The sequence below is a fragment of the Dermochelys coriacea genome, chromosome 10, assembly GCF_009764565.3.
Source record: "Dermochelys coriacea isolate rDerCor1 chromosome 10, rDerCor1.pri.v4, whole genome shotgun sequence".
In the NCBI taxonomy this organism is placed as follows: Eukaryota; Metazoa; Chordata; order Testudines; family Dermochelyidae; genus Dermochelys; species Dermochelys coriacea.
This window is the reverse complement of record NC_050077.1, coordinates 17,119,492-17,136,478: the sequence shown is the minus strand read 5'-3', so window position 1 is coordinate 17,136,478 and position 16,987 is coordinate 17,119,492. Positions and strand designations below refer to the sequence as shown.

The window sequence follows — 16,987 nt, the reverse complement described above, 5'->3', positions numbered from 1 at the left end:
ATTAGGAGTCTGGGCCCAGTGCTTGCAGCCATTAATACTATCCTACTGAGTTCCACGATAGTAGGCACTATTCTTGTTAGCAGCATCAGGTCTGACTGCTTCCCTGACATGGTACAAATAACTCCCTTTGAGGTCAATGTTACCTGTGCTCTTTGGGAGGATACTCTGACTCCAGGATTGCTCTGTACTGTATATTAGGAGTAAACCCACACATTTGAAGATACTGTGATATGCTTTTTATTACTATCTTAAAAAAACATGAAAGACAACCAAGCTTTGTGACTAAAGCAGATTACATTTAAAGGTAATATAAAAACACTGATAAACCGGCAATTAGGAGAAAAATGTTATTTTATCTCAGAATCTCTGGTTCTGCTGTGAACTCACTCTAATTAAGGCTCCATGTCTGTCACGGAGGTCACAGAAGTCACAGATTCTGTGACTTTCCGTGACTTCTGCAGCGGCCGGTGCGCTGGCCCATGGCTGCCCGAGCAGATCAGGCAGCTGCTGGGCCAGTCGCACTGGCTGCTTTTGGGGAAGTTTGGGTCTGGGAGGGGGCTAGGGGTTGGGGTGCAGGGTGGCGCTTACCTTGGAGGGGAGGGTCTCCCCAAAAGTGGCCGGCACGTCCCTGCAGCTCCAGCCAGACGGGCTAGGCGGCTCTACGCACTGCCTCTGCTTGGCAGCCCTGCCACCGCAACTCCCATTGGTTGTGGTTCCCGGCCAATGGGATCTGCGGAGCCAGAGCTTGAGCTTGTGGTGGGGGCAGCACGGGGGGCCCCCCTGGACTTCCCTCCCCCTAGGAGCTGCAGGGTCATGCCGGCTGCTTCCAGGGAGGTGTGCGCAGCCCAGTAGGGAGCCTGCCAGCCGCGCCAAACTTCCCTACCCCCAGCGCCATCAGAGGTTCTGGGCCACACACTGCCACCTACCCTCTTCCCCACAGCACCAGTCGGGGTCCCAGCCCTCTTGTCACCGCCTGGTCCTCCCCCAGCATCAGCCGGAGTCCTGGGCCACCCCCCCAACACACACAGTACCCACGGCACCCCTGAACCGCCCCCCCCCCCACAGTACCCGTGGTCTGGCCCAAGTTTTAGTCAGGGGTATATAGTACACGTCATGGACAGGTCACGGGCTATGAATTTTTGTTTACTGCCCCGCTCTGACTTGTCCATGACTTTTACTAAAAATACACGTGACTAAAACGTAGCCCTTAGCTGTAATATGGCACTCATGAGCACATCTGTTGTAGTGTTGAGGGCCTGGGAAAATAGCAAATGTTTTATGTAAAGCTGTTGATTACCTTTCAGTAGAATTAATTCAGTTACTAATTGGCAAATAAACACAGGTCCCAGCAGAGTCTGTGCCAAGAGGTTTTCTGCAGGTGGATCTAACCACTTAAAATCCTCAGGCTTTCAAATGTATATCGCTTTGCTTTACAACTCCTAAGTACTTAATTACTACTGGTGGAATACAAAGGACTATTCTGTATTAGATATACATCCTAATGAAGGGCCTGAAGCTGCATAATTGAGGCCAATGGGAGTTTTAATATTAACTTCAATGGGAGCAGACTCAGACAGCAAATGAAGCCGAGACCTGCAAAATATTTACATGCTGCGATCACTACATTTGTTACAGAAATGGGGGTGAAGCATTTCTGGCAATGACTAACTGGCAAGGAAAGGAGGCTTTCTTTATTAATGAGTCCCTTGGAGTTGCCACATACTCTCCCAATAAAGTGTGTGCTGCCTAGCTTGCCACTTATCCAAAGACACTGTATTTTAAGTAAGCCATACAAATGACAGATTTGGAAGCTTCCGCTGCAGGGGGCTGTAACATGCGCTCAATAGCAGCCTTGCAAAATCCTACTTACCAAGGTCAATAATTATGTTTCACTGAGCAAATTAAAAAACTGTTTCATTATCACAATCATGTCAATAGAGTCTGTGCATGTGCCAACAAAAATTGATGGCAGTTTTACAAAGCTGATGTAGAACGCTCGGTCCAACACCAGGATCATATTTTTGGTTTTAACTATAAACTCTTTGGAACAGTGACTGTGTCTTCCTATACGTGTCTGCAGCACATAGCACATTTTGCACCATTGTACTAGTCAGTGAATAAGCATTAATAATATTTCCAAAATGTCACGGTCATGGTGTGTGTCTCAAAATTTACTTGCCCAGTGATGTGAGAGTCAAGGTCTGATCAATGGGCCTTCATACAACCCCCTGAAAATTATTACAAATCTATCCTATGCCACTCTGGGGACAGAGGCAGGGCAAAGACATAGCTGCCTAAATCCATACTCACTCATGATTTTCAATCACTCCAAGCTGGTTTTGATTTCCGATTTCCACACTATTGCATTTTTATATGTTAGGTATTTCAAGTGGCATGTGACTATTTGTGGTACACAGCTCAGACTCCACTTAAAGCAAGCAATGGGAAGACCAGCTGCAACACACACAGTGTGATCTGAAGCAAGTAGGGAACAGAAGAGCAAGAAGATATGTTTACCCCTTTATGTGGGCATGCAATTGTTTCTATGCCACAAATCCCTGCTTTATTGTATTGCGCTAGCCCCTTGAGATCAGCTCCATCTGGATCTCAGAGCACCCTCGCCTAATCCAGGCAGGAAAAGAGTCTTTGAGTTTAAAGAGCTGATGATCATACAATATATTCTGCCAGGCTTTAATTGAATCACAACACCATTGTCTAATATATTTTAATTTCTTTGATGTCTAAGCCCAAGGGCCCCTAAGCACCTTAATCAAAGTGCTAAAACATAATCAACCTAACTAGGCATCTTACCCAAATAATGTCAAGAGTGGAAGCAGAACCAACAACATATACCAGTCAAGCCAACCAATGGGATAATTCACCTTTCCCTTATGCCCGTTTAACACCAATGTAATGACAGTGACGCAGCAGAGGTGATTGTGATTTGCACCAGTTTAAGTGAGAGAAGAGTCAGATCTGATATCTTTAGATATGATGAGTCTATAGTTTACTGTAATAGTGGATGTACCGAGTTCTCAGAATAAGGGAATAGGTACGTCTCTGGCTTTGTGATGAGTTAAAGGGCGTAGGAAGAGTCCAGGCTTCCAGAAGTCATGCCTTACTTGCGCTGGTCCAAGTCACTAACCTCCTGACATTTTTCAGGTAAGATTGTCAAAGTCACATTTTCAAGTGACTTAAGCGCTTGACTTACAAGGAAACTGAGGCTCCTAAGTGCCTACATCACGTTTGAAAATGAGACTTAGGCTTCTTAGGGGCTTTTCAGAATTTTTACCTAGGATCCTTTCAACTCACTATTGAATGAGCCAGTCATCCAGTGTCTAGATGCTGGTTCTCTCAAGAAATAGTTAATATATTTGGTTTTCCTAGGGAAATACAGCACAAATAGCAAGCTATTTCAATGACTGCTAATCTTATTGTGAGCAAAACTGCAGCTACATGCCAGTCATACTGAGTGGCTAGAGAAACATTATCTTTACTCACATAGTTTACAGAGCAAGATAGACAGTGGCTGTAAGAAAGCCAATCTCATGTCGTGAGTCTTGCATTCTCAGCTCGTGTTAATAGGTCTGAAAAGCAAAACTGATCAACTCAAGGGGCTGGTTCTTGGGTAAGAATAATCACATTACTCTTTAAATCTCAGACTTTACTGCTACTAGTGGAAGGATCATAATTATCCTGGTGCCCGCTTTTCAGGTGAGACAGATCCCCTTAAGAATTAACCAAAGCTTGTGCCTCATATTCACAAACTCCCTTAGAATTCCATTATAATGAGGCCCCCAGGCTCACCAGATTAGTCACTGAAAGGCTTTTGGTATCTTAAAAATGTACCTTAGTTGTCTAGTTCAGTGGCATATTATTAAATTGTTTTTCTAAAGTAAGATGTCCCTGACAAATAGCAACCTACAGTACACTGGCATGGTATATCTGTACTAGAAAAGGTAGGCATCAGTTTGGCAATCCATTTGCATAAGCCTCAGTATCTGAATGCAGTCTCTTGCAAAATAAACTGAATGCAAACAGGCTCCAGCTCAGCAAAGCATTTAAGCATGTTCTTGAATTAAACATCTGCATAAGTGCTATGTTGGGGTGAGATGGATTGCTGACTCATGACCACAGAGAAGAAGAAAGAGTATTAAATAAGGGAGCAGAATTTTTAAGGCTAATATACAAACAATGGGCCAGGTTCTGATCTCACTTCCACCAGTGTAAATCTCATGCTGCTGAGGCATATGCTACCTACAGAAATCCCACACATCATTTGGCACATCCAACACCTCATTCAGGGCCTCTGTATGAATATAGGCCATTGATATCTTGTGTTGCTGTACCTATGTCCTCTAAATTCATATCCAGCTGATTCTTAACAATGGTCTGCAAATTTCTTTTCCTCCAACCTCTCCCCCTCAGGATCATTGCACAATCATGCCTTTCTCACTTACTATACTGAGTGGGTTTATGGATGCATCTACATTAAATTTCTCATTCACATTATTCTACAAAACATGGGTGATTTAATCATTTTGTCATTTATCATGTTGTGGCTAACAGAGTGTTTGCCTTGAAGATCTGATAAACGCCTTCAACTCCACTCTTGTGGTACTACAGGATGAAATCATAGATTAAGGCATTGTGGATTATCTATTCTCCTGAAGTAGAGAACCAGAAACTAGATAGTTCAGATAGAGTTCTCTTTCCATCTTCTCTCACCCTTCTTAAGTCACCACACCTTTAATTGGAGAATAATTGGAGAAATGAAAACTGCCTTCCCATCAGAGAATAATCCTTACCACTGAACACAATGCACAGTACTAATAAAGGGCTACAGCAAAGACAAGTGAGAAGGGATAGCTGGGAAGAGGATGTTATTGATAATGATCATGCTAGATACATGTGAATAAAAGAAGTCTTAACTGACAATAAAAATATCTGCAGGTAAGGGCACCCTCTTTTATGATGTACTTAAAATATCTACAGAAATGACTGCTTTTGGAATAATTGTTAGACTATTTAAGTTTTTTCTGGAGTGAAAGAGCACATCTTGCCTTCTGGTAACATACAAAAAATTACCCAATACAAACTATCCCTATAGTCCCCCCTCCTTATGGTGACTTGGCACATTTATGAAGGATTTGGGGATACAGGGGAGATGCTGTAGTTACATGTTTGATGGACAATAGAACACAAATTGCTTCTCTACAGGTTAATCTATTCTATGATGTGATGCTCAGATCAATAGATGAGGTTAACAAAATCAATTTTTAATGAGAATTTATGATGGGTCTGGAAGTGAGTTTTGCTGCCTGAGTTGTGTGGAACTGTAATAAGAAGCAATATGTTAAGATGATCACAAGATTACAAAAAAAAAAAAAATCTATCCTTCTTTAACATCTAAGGCTGAATGCATAATATTTCCCATGCTTTCATCCACAGTCACTGCTCTAATTCAATTCATTTTTTGCAAACTGCTTTGGGGAGAACTTGCATATGAAAGATGACTTATGAAATCAAATTCAGCTGTATATTTAGTGCTAAGTGCAGATGGGCAAAAGCGCTAATTCAGTAAGCAAAGATAAGAAATGGAAAAACACCCGAGACTTATTCATGATACATTCATGATTGGACAAATAAAATAAGGCAAGCATTCGAGGGTCACAGCCTTTTCTTCAGGCCATGCAAAAACAGTGCCAAGGGAAAACATGAACTTCTAAATGCATTCCCAGTTATAACATAATTCAGCTTTATAAATGATGCCAGTAAGAATAATTATAGAGATTCATTAAATTATATTTATTATTTCTATTGCTGTAGTGCCCAAAGGCCTCAGTCAGGATCAGGGCGCCATTGTACAAAACATTGTACCACCACATAAGATCTACTCCCTGTCCTGAACAGTTTGCCACCTAATTAAAGACAAGAGACAATAAAGTAAGTGTAACAAACAGTGGGAGGAGATGGGGTCTGGGTTTCTCAGGCTAGCGAAGGCCTGGTCTACACCTAAAACTTAGGCTGACCTAGCTACATTGCCCAGGGCCTTCCCTCAGTGTGGGATGTGTCTACACTACAGTGCTATAGTGGCACAGCTGCAGTGCTGTAACCATGCCACTGCATCTGCTGTAATGAGACAGACCCTAAGTTCACAACTAGATGGTTCCAGATCAATTGAACATTTTTTTCCCTCTTATGAATAAACAAATAGTTTGGGGGCTGTGACCATTTTTTGTTCTATCTTGGTACAGCCCTTAGCACACTGAGGGCCAGTCCGTGACTGGGGCTCCTAGGCGCTACCACAATACAAATAATAATAATAATAAATTAATAACTAAACAATACCAGCTCTTCCCACTGATGCTCAATCTAGCTGCAGTGAGCTGGCTACTTTTTTGCAGCCATTACAAAAGCAGTGGGCTAGGTGGAGACATTTGAAGCAGGAGAGGGCAGTATCTATTACAGATGAGCTCAGAGAAGGCATTCATGCCTAAGGGGCAGCATGAGAGGAAGCACTGGAACATTTGTGGGGGAAGCAGACAAATGTGTCCTCAAGAGCACGGCTCATTGGGCCAGATTCTTTGGTGTGTTCCATCCCCTTTGGCCTGTTGGATCTGGCCTGGTGAAAATCCCACCCACCATGGAGGAGCACTCAGATGGCATGTAGCCAGCATACATTACACCTGCTACACTCCTCTCCCAGCCCTGCTACAGAGAGCGGGAAGGGATCATGGTTAAAGAGTGTTGTGCTACAGCTATTTCCAACTGGCACACAGGTTCCTAGGGGCCGTTGCTAGGTGTTGGATTTACAAGAACTGCTAGGGTGCTCTTACCTATGCCATGGCACGGATCCACACCAGCTCCTTGCCAGTACTCCCTCTCTGCCATGCCAAGCAGAAATTTGATACTGCAGAGAGTCTGGGACTGTGAGCAAAATGTGGACCTTTATTTAAACACAAAGACGAAAATGAAGAAGGGAGTCAGAAACTAAGGCAGAGTGAGCTTCTCTCCTTAATAGTGTTGCTATTTCTGTGTTACAAACAATGGGTGGAGACAAATCAAAAGTAAAGCATACAATGGAGGGGAAATGCCTTTGTTATTTATTTATGAGGGGATTTTTGTCCAGATTCCTCAGTGTGTGTTAGAAAATTAATATCTCTTGAGAACTGCTTCTTCCCGAGTCAAAAGATCTCTCTCAATTCTTCATCTCTCCTTAGCAGCAGCTGTAACAGCCCAGATTTTCAGGCATTACTTTAGTGCCTACCTGTATGGTTTAAATAGAGACACCTGCTGTGTTCAAGTTGGAAGGGACTAGGGGTGTTGAGCTGAGTTGGTGCAGTTCCCATTGAGAGGCTAATTCTGATACTGATCCAAATTTCCTCCAAACAAGCACATATTGACTCTGCAAAAGTGGCCCACATGCTAGCAACCTGCTGTCACCTACATCTTCCCCAGGCTGATTATTCCAGCCAGGGTGAGAGTCATTTGTGCAGGAAGGATACACAGGGCCCATTGTTGGATCAAGGGGTGTAAACATTGAAAGATATGGCCAGGGACAGTCCTAGACTTAGTGGAGCCCTATAAGAATAACTCCTGTAGGGACCCAGCTAGCCACTGAATGATGGGTGAAAAACAGCCAAACTACTGAGTGTTACCAATGCTTGGATGAAATTGTAGGCCACAAGCAAAGATAGCAGTGCCAGGGTGTAAAGAGAAAAGAGTAGGAGACAGAAAATGGAGCAGTGGTGGATGACCACCTGTGACATTCTATACCTTGGGGGAGTGTACTGTAATCCCCATAGTCCTCATTTTCATATAATCGTGATCTTGCATATAAAGGATGCCTTGTAAGGTATCAGGGGAAAGGTTATGATGTGCTGAAAGTCATTTCTCTATCCATATATGTGTATCATTAATACATATGACGTTATGAGACTTGTGTTGTACGGTGGTCATTAAAGCATGCTGTAAGGTTGGGGAAATCAGCCAGACATTAGCTCCCCAGAGGCAATAGCAAGGAAAGTAACCAATGCCTGAGTGTCAAACAACCCATCAACAGCCATTGTCCAGCAAGGGAGCTACAATGCAATGACTCACCTGCACCAGGCCACACCAGGAGAATTGCTCAACCTTGCCTGAAAACTCAGCAATGCCTCCCAGACATGCCTGGACTTGTGCTCCCCAAGAGTATAAAATAGACAAAGTGGACACATACTGTGCCCTTCTCCTTCCCCCTCCTATGCTGCAAGCAACCAAGTCACTGAGAAGAAGACAAGACTGCAGAACAGGACTGGCCAAGTTTTAAGGAGCAAACCTGTATATTAAGGACTGCAATATCCAGTGGGGTGAGAAAAACTGCTTAATCTAGTTGCTACCCAGTCTAATAGGGTTGAGAGTTTAGACTGTGTACTTATATTTTATTTTATTGTGGTAACCACTCTGACTTGTTATGCTTTGACTTATAATCACTTACATTTTATCTTTGTAGTTAATAAATCTGTTTGTTTATTCTACCAGAAGCAGTGCGTTTGGTCTGCAGTGTGTGAGAGACTCCCCTGGGAATAACAAACCTGGTGCGTATCAATTTCTTTGTTAAATTGACAAACTCATATAAGCTTGCCACATCCAGCAGGCATAACTGGACATTGCAAAACGGAGGTTCCTAGGGTTGTGTCTGGGACCAGAGTTATTGGCTAGTGTCATTCGGTTGCACAATCCAAGGAGCAGCTTACATGCCAGAGGCTGTGCATGAACAGGCCAGAAGTGGAGGTTCTCACAGCAGAGCAGGGTAAGGCTGGCTCCCAGAGTCAAGGATTGGAGTGACCTAGAAAATCACTGGTCCAGATAACACCAAAGGGGAACGTCACACCACCAAGCGAGGAAGAAAGATTATGATGCAGGCAGGATACCAGATGAGTCAGAGAAATATGAAGAAATCCACTGGAATCCCTTGTCTCTGTACCAAAGTAATGAGAAAAAGAAGCATGATCTACAGTCTGTCAAGAGCCCTTGCAAGACAAGAAGGACAAGAATAAAAGTGAAATCTTTAGATTTAGGCATGAGCAAATCATTAACTCATTCCAATCTCATTAGATGAAAGCAAAACTGGCCTCAAGACTCAGTGAGATAAGGAAAACTTTGAGAATATGCAGCTGGTTCTGAGATTTTAGAACATGACAGGACAAGGGAAAGGAACACTAAGGCGATGTCTACACTACAGCCTGTGTCAGCAAAACTTATGTCGCTCAGAGGTGTGAATATTCCACCCTCCTGAATGACATACATTACACCGACATAAGGGTTCGTGTGCACAGTGCAATGTCGGTGGCAGGGTACTGGTGCAGCTGCGCCGCGCCAGAGTGTGCGGCGAAGACATTCTATGCTGACGGAAGAGAGCTCTCCCACTGGCATAAAAAAAATCACCACTGTGAGCTGTATAAGCTATGTCGGTGGGAGAAGCTCTGCTGCAACGCTGTACATATACACATGGCCTAATTAAAAAGATGGTGGTTACAAAAGACAGGAGGATGTGGCAGAACCTGGGACAGCCTTTTTAAAGGAGAAATTGATGGAGATGGCATGAATGAGCAGGAGCAGCAGAAGGTTCGAAAGTGGGGGAGTCACTGGCACTAAACTGTGACCCTGCCCCCCACCCCACCCCTTCCCCCCCGAGCTCCCACCCTCACGCTGCCCATTCCCCCAAGGCCCTGCGCCCATGCAGCCTCTCACCCACAAGCCCCTGCCCTTTGCCCCTCCCCCTGTCACTTGCCCTTATGGTGGGTAAAAGTGTGTGTGTGGGGGGGATATGGCGCCCTGTCCCCCCAGTTCTGATGCCCCGCATAGGTGATGTGCGGGGGGGGGGAGGTATGAAGGGTCACACGCCTCCCCCAGATTTCTGCCAGGGTGAAGTCTGGAGCGCAGCTGCAGAGAAGTGCCTGGGAAAGCACCAGCAGCTAGTGACCCTGCTGATGCCCAATAGGTGGGGCCTAGAGCAGGGAAGCAAGACTGAGCTGTACTTCAGATTAAGATTGGGTGCTTTTCTGGAAGATATGCTTCAGTCAAACACTGTGGTGGATTATCCAACGGGCCCACAGGGGCCTGTGCCCCTGGAAAAATAGGCACCCCAGCAGAAAGCTGCCTCAGGGCAGCAGAAGCCTGGACCCTGGCAGAAGCCACGGATGCCCTGGTGCCCTGACCCCATCCCTGGAAGAAGCCACAAGGCAGCAGGGGAAGCCCCAGCGCATCCCGACCCCATCCCCAGCAGAAGCCACCAGGTGGCGGGGGAAGCCCCAGCATAGTCCACCCCTTTCCTGGCAGAAGCCACAGCATGGCGGGGAAAGCCCCAGTGCCCTGACCCCAGTCCCTGGCAGATGCCGTAGGGTGGCAGAGGAAGCAGCCTGTAACACTACTGTTAACCACATCTTGTACATCTGAGACCACACTATGTTCATCTTCCTGGGTGTGTAGTCCTGTAGGTCACCAAATGACAAACTGGGCTTTGAGCAGCCCTAGTTCAGATGAACAAGTAGATTCTATTTTTCAGCTATAACAGGGCCCTGAGGTCAAAGGGTGAGGCCCGTTTGGAATATGTTAAATACAGGGCCTCTGACTTGGACAGTGGCCCTTTAAAGCATGGCATAAATCACCCAGTGCCTCAGAACTGAATTTAGGCCTGAGTTTGAATTATCAGCTGTCCTTGTTTAATCATCCAGTTTATTGCCTCATGTGCTCTTATTCCTTAATCACATGTCCCTTTTCCCTTCCCAAGTGAAGTGTCCTCATTGTGGACATTATGGGAGAAAAAAATGTAATAAAATGAGGTTTTATGCTAGAGAAAACTGTCACTCCTAGGTTTGAGAACAAGAGCGACACTGCCTACTGGCTGCAAGAGTAAGGAAGTCCCGAGGGATTCTCAGTTGGAAGGGAGTACAGCAAGACCAAAAACCAGGGCTAAACTTATTGTCCAGACAATTCTGTGGATTTGATAGCAGAAGGAATCAGCATTCAATTTACTGAATAACGTCGACAACTGTGTTTTTTGAAGAGCTGCACCTGCTGACCACAACAGTGTCAAGACAAAGAGCCAAGACCCAGGTGCCATCTACTTCACCAGCGGAACCACAGGGTCTCCAAAAGTGGCTGAGCATTCCCACAGTAGTTGCTGTCTGGGGTTTGCTCTGTGTGGAAGGTCTGGCATTTAATTCCACTGTGTCGCTAAAGCTCTGAAATGTGAAAGAAACAAAAGAACTTCACATGTGGGATACAATCATGAGCCAAATGGCTGGGTTGTCACTCTATTGTACATGTAATTTCTTTGGAATCCTTAGTTAAACTGTGCCAGAAATCCTACTTTCCAACTAACCCATGACCAATAATATTTTTAATGGATGTGTAAAATATCATTAGTTTGATGTTATCATCAGTATCATGAAAGGACAGGGAAGGAGGGTTTGTTTGAGCTGTTAAATTTTCACCTCAGTTTTATAAGGCCTATATTAAGCTAACACTGACATTTCTTAGTTCCAATTGTACATTCACTTGTATTTTTCACCTCTGTATTCTACAGATATTGTATGGATTTGATGCCCTCAGACATCATATGCAATATGTTGGACACTGGCTGGATAAAGGCAGCCCTGGTGCATGTCTTTGCCTCTTGGCTTCGGGGTACATGTGTCTTTGTACACGTCATGCCCCAGTTTGAGCCAACAGAGATCCTAAAGGTAAAAGTACAAAGCTCACAATGAGGAGTAATTTACATTTCATCCTGTTTGCCAAGCAGACCACAAACATAGAGGTTTATGGGATTAGTGTTTTAGAATGGTATAACCACAAGGGACTTGTCTTTTGAAAAGATGTAACTACTGTAGGTATTTTGCAGCATGACTTTTGAGGTATAGAATTCAGCCAGCTGCTTCCAATCACATGGCATGTAAAAGTTTCACTATAATCTCTCCCCTCCTGAGCTTCTCTACTGTAGACACTTGTTTACAGAAACACCTTATAAGAGCAACATTTCCCCTGAGAACACTTTCCCTACTGTGAATTGTCGATACTCCCCATAACAGCAACAGCTGCTTAGAAGCGACATAGCAAAAGGGCAGCACCATGTTGCTACTAATCAGTGTCTACTGTATGAAATTATAAATTAGCTGGTTTAAATAAATACTTTAATTAAGTTGCTGTGACCATTGGAAAAGCAATACATTGAGGAGGAGAGATCAGCTTACTTCAACAACAGATGATATCTAAACCTCCCACTCCACACCCAAGATAAATCCTACTATGACATGTAAGAGGAAAAACCCTACTTTATGAATGGCTGAAAGCAGCTCTGTGATGGATCACTAAGTTTCTATTACATAATTTTGCCAGATCTCTAATTTCACCTCCCCTTTAGAATTTTAATTGTTGGGTTGTTTTTAATTGGTACTCCAAGGGCTAAGTCCATAAAGGGATTTAGGCATAGCAATGCTTAGCTCTTAGTCACCCTGATGCCTATTGGAATTCACAGTCCAAATGTTCCTATACAATGGGGAGAGTTAGATCCATAAGAATGAGATTGTCAAAAAACAACAAGCTGAGCAGAGAGTCGCCTACACTGGCCAGTAGGAAAGGGAGAGGGTCAGGGCCTTAACCAGATCAGCCCTTTGTCATGAAAAACCAGAGAGAGAAAACCCACTAACTCCATTATAGCCAATAGCTCAGCGGTTAGGAAACTTATCACCTGGGATATGAGATGCCAGTTTTCAAATCCCTGCTCTGCCTCCTTTGGAGCCGAGACTTAAAGCCAGGTCATCTAACTCCCAGGTGAGTGCCATAACTACTGGACTATTGGGGGACATCACCCCCCAAAAGCTCACCCCCTGCTGTCTTTACTGTGATTTCTGTGTGCATGCCTACTGGAACAGGCATAAGGGAGGTGGGGAATGCCCAGCTGGCCAATCCTGCCAGGGTTTAGGTGTGATCTAGGCCAGGGCACTGCGCAGCTCAGCATCATCAGGACTAGGGCAGTTTTGTGCATGTCCACTGGCAGAAATGTACGAGCCTAAGAAATTTAGCACCTACAGTGTTAGGTTCAGCTGAGCAGAATAGGGGAGCGGGGTGAGCATCTCACTGGCATGTTGGACTTATGGACCTAAATTGGCAGCTAGGCACCTAAGTCCCTTTGTGGAACTAGCCCTAAGTGCTTGACCTTGCAAGCATGTAGATGGAACACAGTAGGGCGTACTAGGGTTTTGTACCCGAGCACCAGAGTGAGCTGATATTACCCATCGGTATAAGCAGGGTGAAGAGATAGCCTTAGTTCTTCTCCACACTACCTGGAAGGAAAGCCCTCACTTCCTAATTTACTAGTGGACTGGGTAAAAGATGGATGAGGAAGGGCTGGAGAATGGTCACACATGAGAAAACAGGCTCAGCTGAGATCCTTATTTTGCTTATGAGGAACTGAGTTGTGCACTCCCTTCTGTAGCTTTACTAGGCAGCTACAGAGCAGTAGGCTGTATAGGCTCAGGTTCCTTACACTCACTGTTCTGCTCATCACCTAGTGCTCACGTACATCCAACACTCTGCTCTCCTGGTGCAGTAGCAAGCCCTTAACAGATGATATAATTGAGAGAATTCCAGGTATTTCTGTGGAACATTCAGAATGTATGTAATAACAGTCTATATAGGACCAAAGAAAATATTGACTTAAGCAAGGTGTTAGCCAGTCAATGACAATAAAGCTCCACTTTCAATTAATATGAAGTTATTACAGCTTAAATTTTCAAAAGCAGCCTCTAATTTTGGGTACCTCCATTTTTGGGTGCCCACTTTTAGTTTCCTATGGTGAAATTCTGGCCCCACAAAAGCAACAACAAAACTCCAGTTGACCTAAATAGGACCAGGATTTCATCTCTGGAGACTGGCTTCATGTTTCAGTGAATGTCATGACATATTGACTCTTGTCTGACTGACATTTCACTAGTCAATATATTACTTCTTGTGCTTAATGTGCGAAGTAATTCAATGATCTCCGGTACGTCATTGAAAATTTAACACAACTATAATAACTTCACTACAGTTACTCCAGCTTTACACTGGCGTAACTGAGATGAGAAAGTGGCTGATATCTGTGCATTATTATATTGCTGAAATGAATATTTAGAGATCCTCAAAATATCCCAGGCAGATTTTTCTAACTTAATTTACAAACTTTCCATTTTTCTTTTCCCTTCAATTTGTTAGATCCTGACCAGATATCCAATAATCGCTATCTGCAGTGCCCCCACAGCCTACCGCATGCTTGTGCGGCATGATCTTACCAGATACCTCAATCCAATTGACAGTATTAACATAATTCTATTTCCATAAAAGTGCCCAGCCAGATATTTTGCTCATTAGTAATAAGCTCTACCAATGACACCATATTGCAAGTTAAAACCACTGCAGTAGGAAACAATGTGCTGGAAGAAGTGAACCATGAAGAAGCACAGCACATTCAGTTAATAGTCAGCAGGGTGTAACAAAGCAAGTGCAAATTCTCCCCTGGTTACTGCCTGCAGCTGAGAGTGAATTTTGACCTGAAACATTAAAAAGGACAGTAAACAAAGAGGGAAAAATTCTCTTAGCTTTGCAGGGCTCCCACTGATGTAAGTGGTCAGTTGGTTCTGATAAAATAGGAACGGATCGAAATCCCTGCTGAAAAATTCAATCAGGACCTGAAACAAACGCTCACGAAAGCTTATGCTCTAATAAATTTGTTAGTCTCTAAGGTGCCACAAGTACTCCTTTTCTTTTTGCAAACCCTTGGTAAAGTATCAAAATGTTTGGTTAATGTTTTAAAGTCATTTTCACTTTAGCAATTGGCTGCACATCCTGGCTGTAGCCTTGGATGTGCTGAGACATAGCAGAGAAGGCAGTTCTTGTAGTATTACCAGGCCGAACACAAGCAGGAAGCACTGAGGATGTGGGTTCATTATACTAATGTCCCTTTACAGCATCCTGGCAATGTAAAGGGCTCTTAGTGTAACTGCAAATGAGGCTCTAGGGAAAAAGTCAGATCTCAAAAGATTTCAACTGTTTTGCAGAACTAGGAATTTGCACAGATCAAAAAATTCCTCCAGACTCAGTGCCGTCCCTAGTGGGGGTGCGGGGCCTGGGACAAATCAGCCTGTATGGGGCCCTCTTAACATTTTTTATACAAGTGAAATCTGGTGTGGGGAAGGATGATGGAGAGTCACAGGGTAGCACCAGTGCTGGGAGGGCGAGGGGGCTCCCCATGCTGGGGGGTCCCAGAAAAGGGAAAGGTTCAGAGAGGAAGGGCAATAGATAGGGTCAGCCTGGCACTGGTGTTTTCCAGCGGTGCTAGGACACTTACAAACGGTGCGGCGGTGGGCGAGCAAGAAAAATAAATACAACATGCTCTTCCTGCCAGTGAGAGTGGGCCTGACCCCTGCTGCCAGTGCCTGGCCCTCCAAACTGCTAACTCCATCCCTGGGCTGGGCTGGCCTCCCCAGGCACCTCTAACCCCACCTCCCAACCCCCCGGGCCGGCTTAGTGCCCCCACATGACACATGCACACTGAAGCACAGGGCTCCCCCAAAGCATGGGGCCTAAAGCAGTCACCCCGATTCGCCATATCCATGGGATGACTCTGTCCACACTGTTAGGTGCATCTCTGAACTGAGCTGTTTGGGTCCATCCCTCTTTAGTAAATGTGAGCAGAAAAAAAAACTCAGCACTCACCTCCCCTGCTTTTGTTGGCTCCTCGGAGATGCCTTCCAAAAAGCAGCTCCATTCTTCTTCCTTGGTATGGATGTAATATGAGACTGCAGGGGCCAAATTCTGCACATAGCCCCAGTGAAGTCAATGGGTTTGCTATACAAGTGCAACTCTCATTGACTTTACTGAGAATTGCATGTGTATAAGTGAGGGACAGAATTGTGCCCAGTGTGCACTGAAGTCAATGGGGTTGCAAGGGAGCAAGTGAAAGCAAAGTTTGTGTCCCAGAGAACCTGGGATGATCCTCACTGATTTTCTTTGTGTCTGTGAAGGTACAAGTTGAAGAGACCGAAGCACTGTGTGACTGGAGGGGAGCCACAGAATCCTGAAGTGATGGCTTAGTGGAAAAGCCAGCCAGAGCTGGATATTTATGAAGGCAACGGACAGAGAGAAATCCTGTGTTCACATTAGCTCATGGATGTTGCATTTAAAATTAGCAAGAGACTTTGTTACAGGGTTGGCTGATTCCCAAGTACCCTCTTGTGGTCAGAGGTCACTCTAAGGCATCCTGCATCTGTTTCCCCTCTTGGTTCCTCCATAAATTCAAAACAATAACCCAGTGGTAGTTAAAATACTACCCTTCCGGGAGTCCAATTTATTCAGTCCTTTAGATACACACTGGTCCTCCAGGCCCAAGTCCAGTTCAGTCTCTCTGTCTCTCTCCAGCCCTTCTTCCCAATACAAAGTTTCTCTCAGGCTCCAAGCCGGAGTTTGTCCTTCCAGGTGCCATCGAGGCTGTTAACCTGGCACAGGTGGACTAGAGCAGTTCCTTTCATAATCAGGGTTGGCTGGCCCCAGTCCACCAGCCCTTAAGGGGCAAGCCACGCTAGCCTCTTGTTAAATACTTACCCCTAGTTTAAATTCATCATGCACAAACCCACCATAATCACTACAGAGCAAACAGTAATTGACTGTGAAAGGCTTCATTATTTTGCTTTATATTACAATGGAGACATTAAATGCAGCTTTTCATTGACTGTAATGTAACCTCATAACATAAGATTTCACCTGTGACTGGTCTTGCATTCTTTGTTGAGGCAAAACTCCCAGTGAAGTCAATGAGAGTTTTGGATAGCACAAAATGTGATATTTGGGCCTTTTGATGTCATGGCAAGGAACTTGGTATAAGAACCAAAATAGAATAGAGACTGCCAATTAAAACATCTGGGTTGTTTGTTTATTTTTGTAACAGGGGATGATATGTACAAATATG

At 44.5% G+C, this 16,987-nt stretch overlaps 1 long non-coding RNA gene across 1 annotated transcript; it reads left to right on the top strand.

The window, feature by feature from the left end:
* Positions 1 to 5,125: 5,125 nt before the first annotated feature.
* Positions 5,126 to 16,969, top strand: LOC122455430. The gene is made up of 3 exons (XR_006274887.1): positions 5,126 to 5,946; positions 11,573 to 11,729; positions 16,047 to 16,969. It is a non-coding gene; the product is annotated as an uncharacterized LOC122455430 (long non-coding RNA).
* Positions 16,970 to 16,987: the final 18 nt, after the last annotated feature.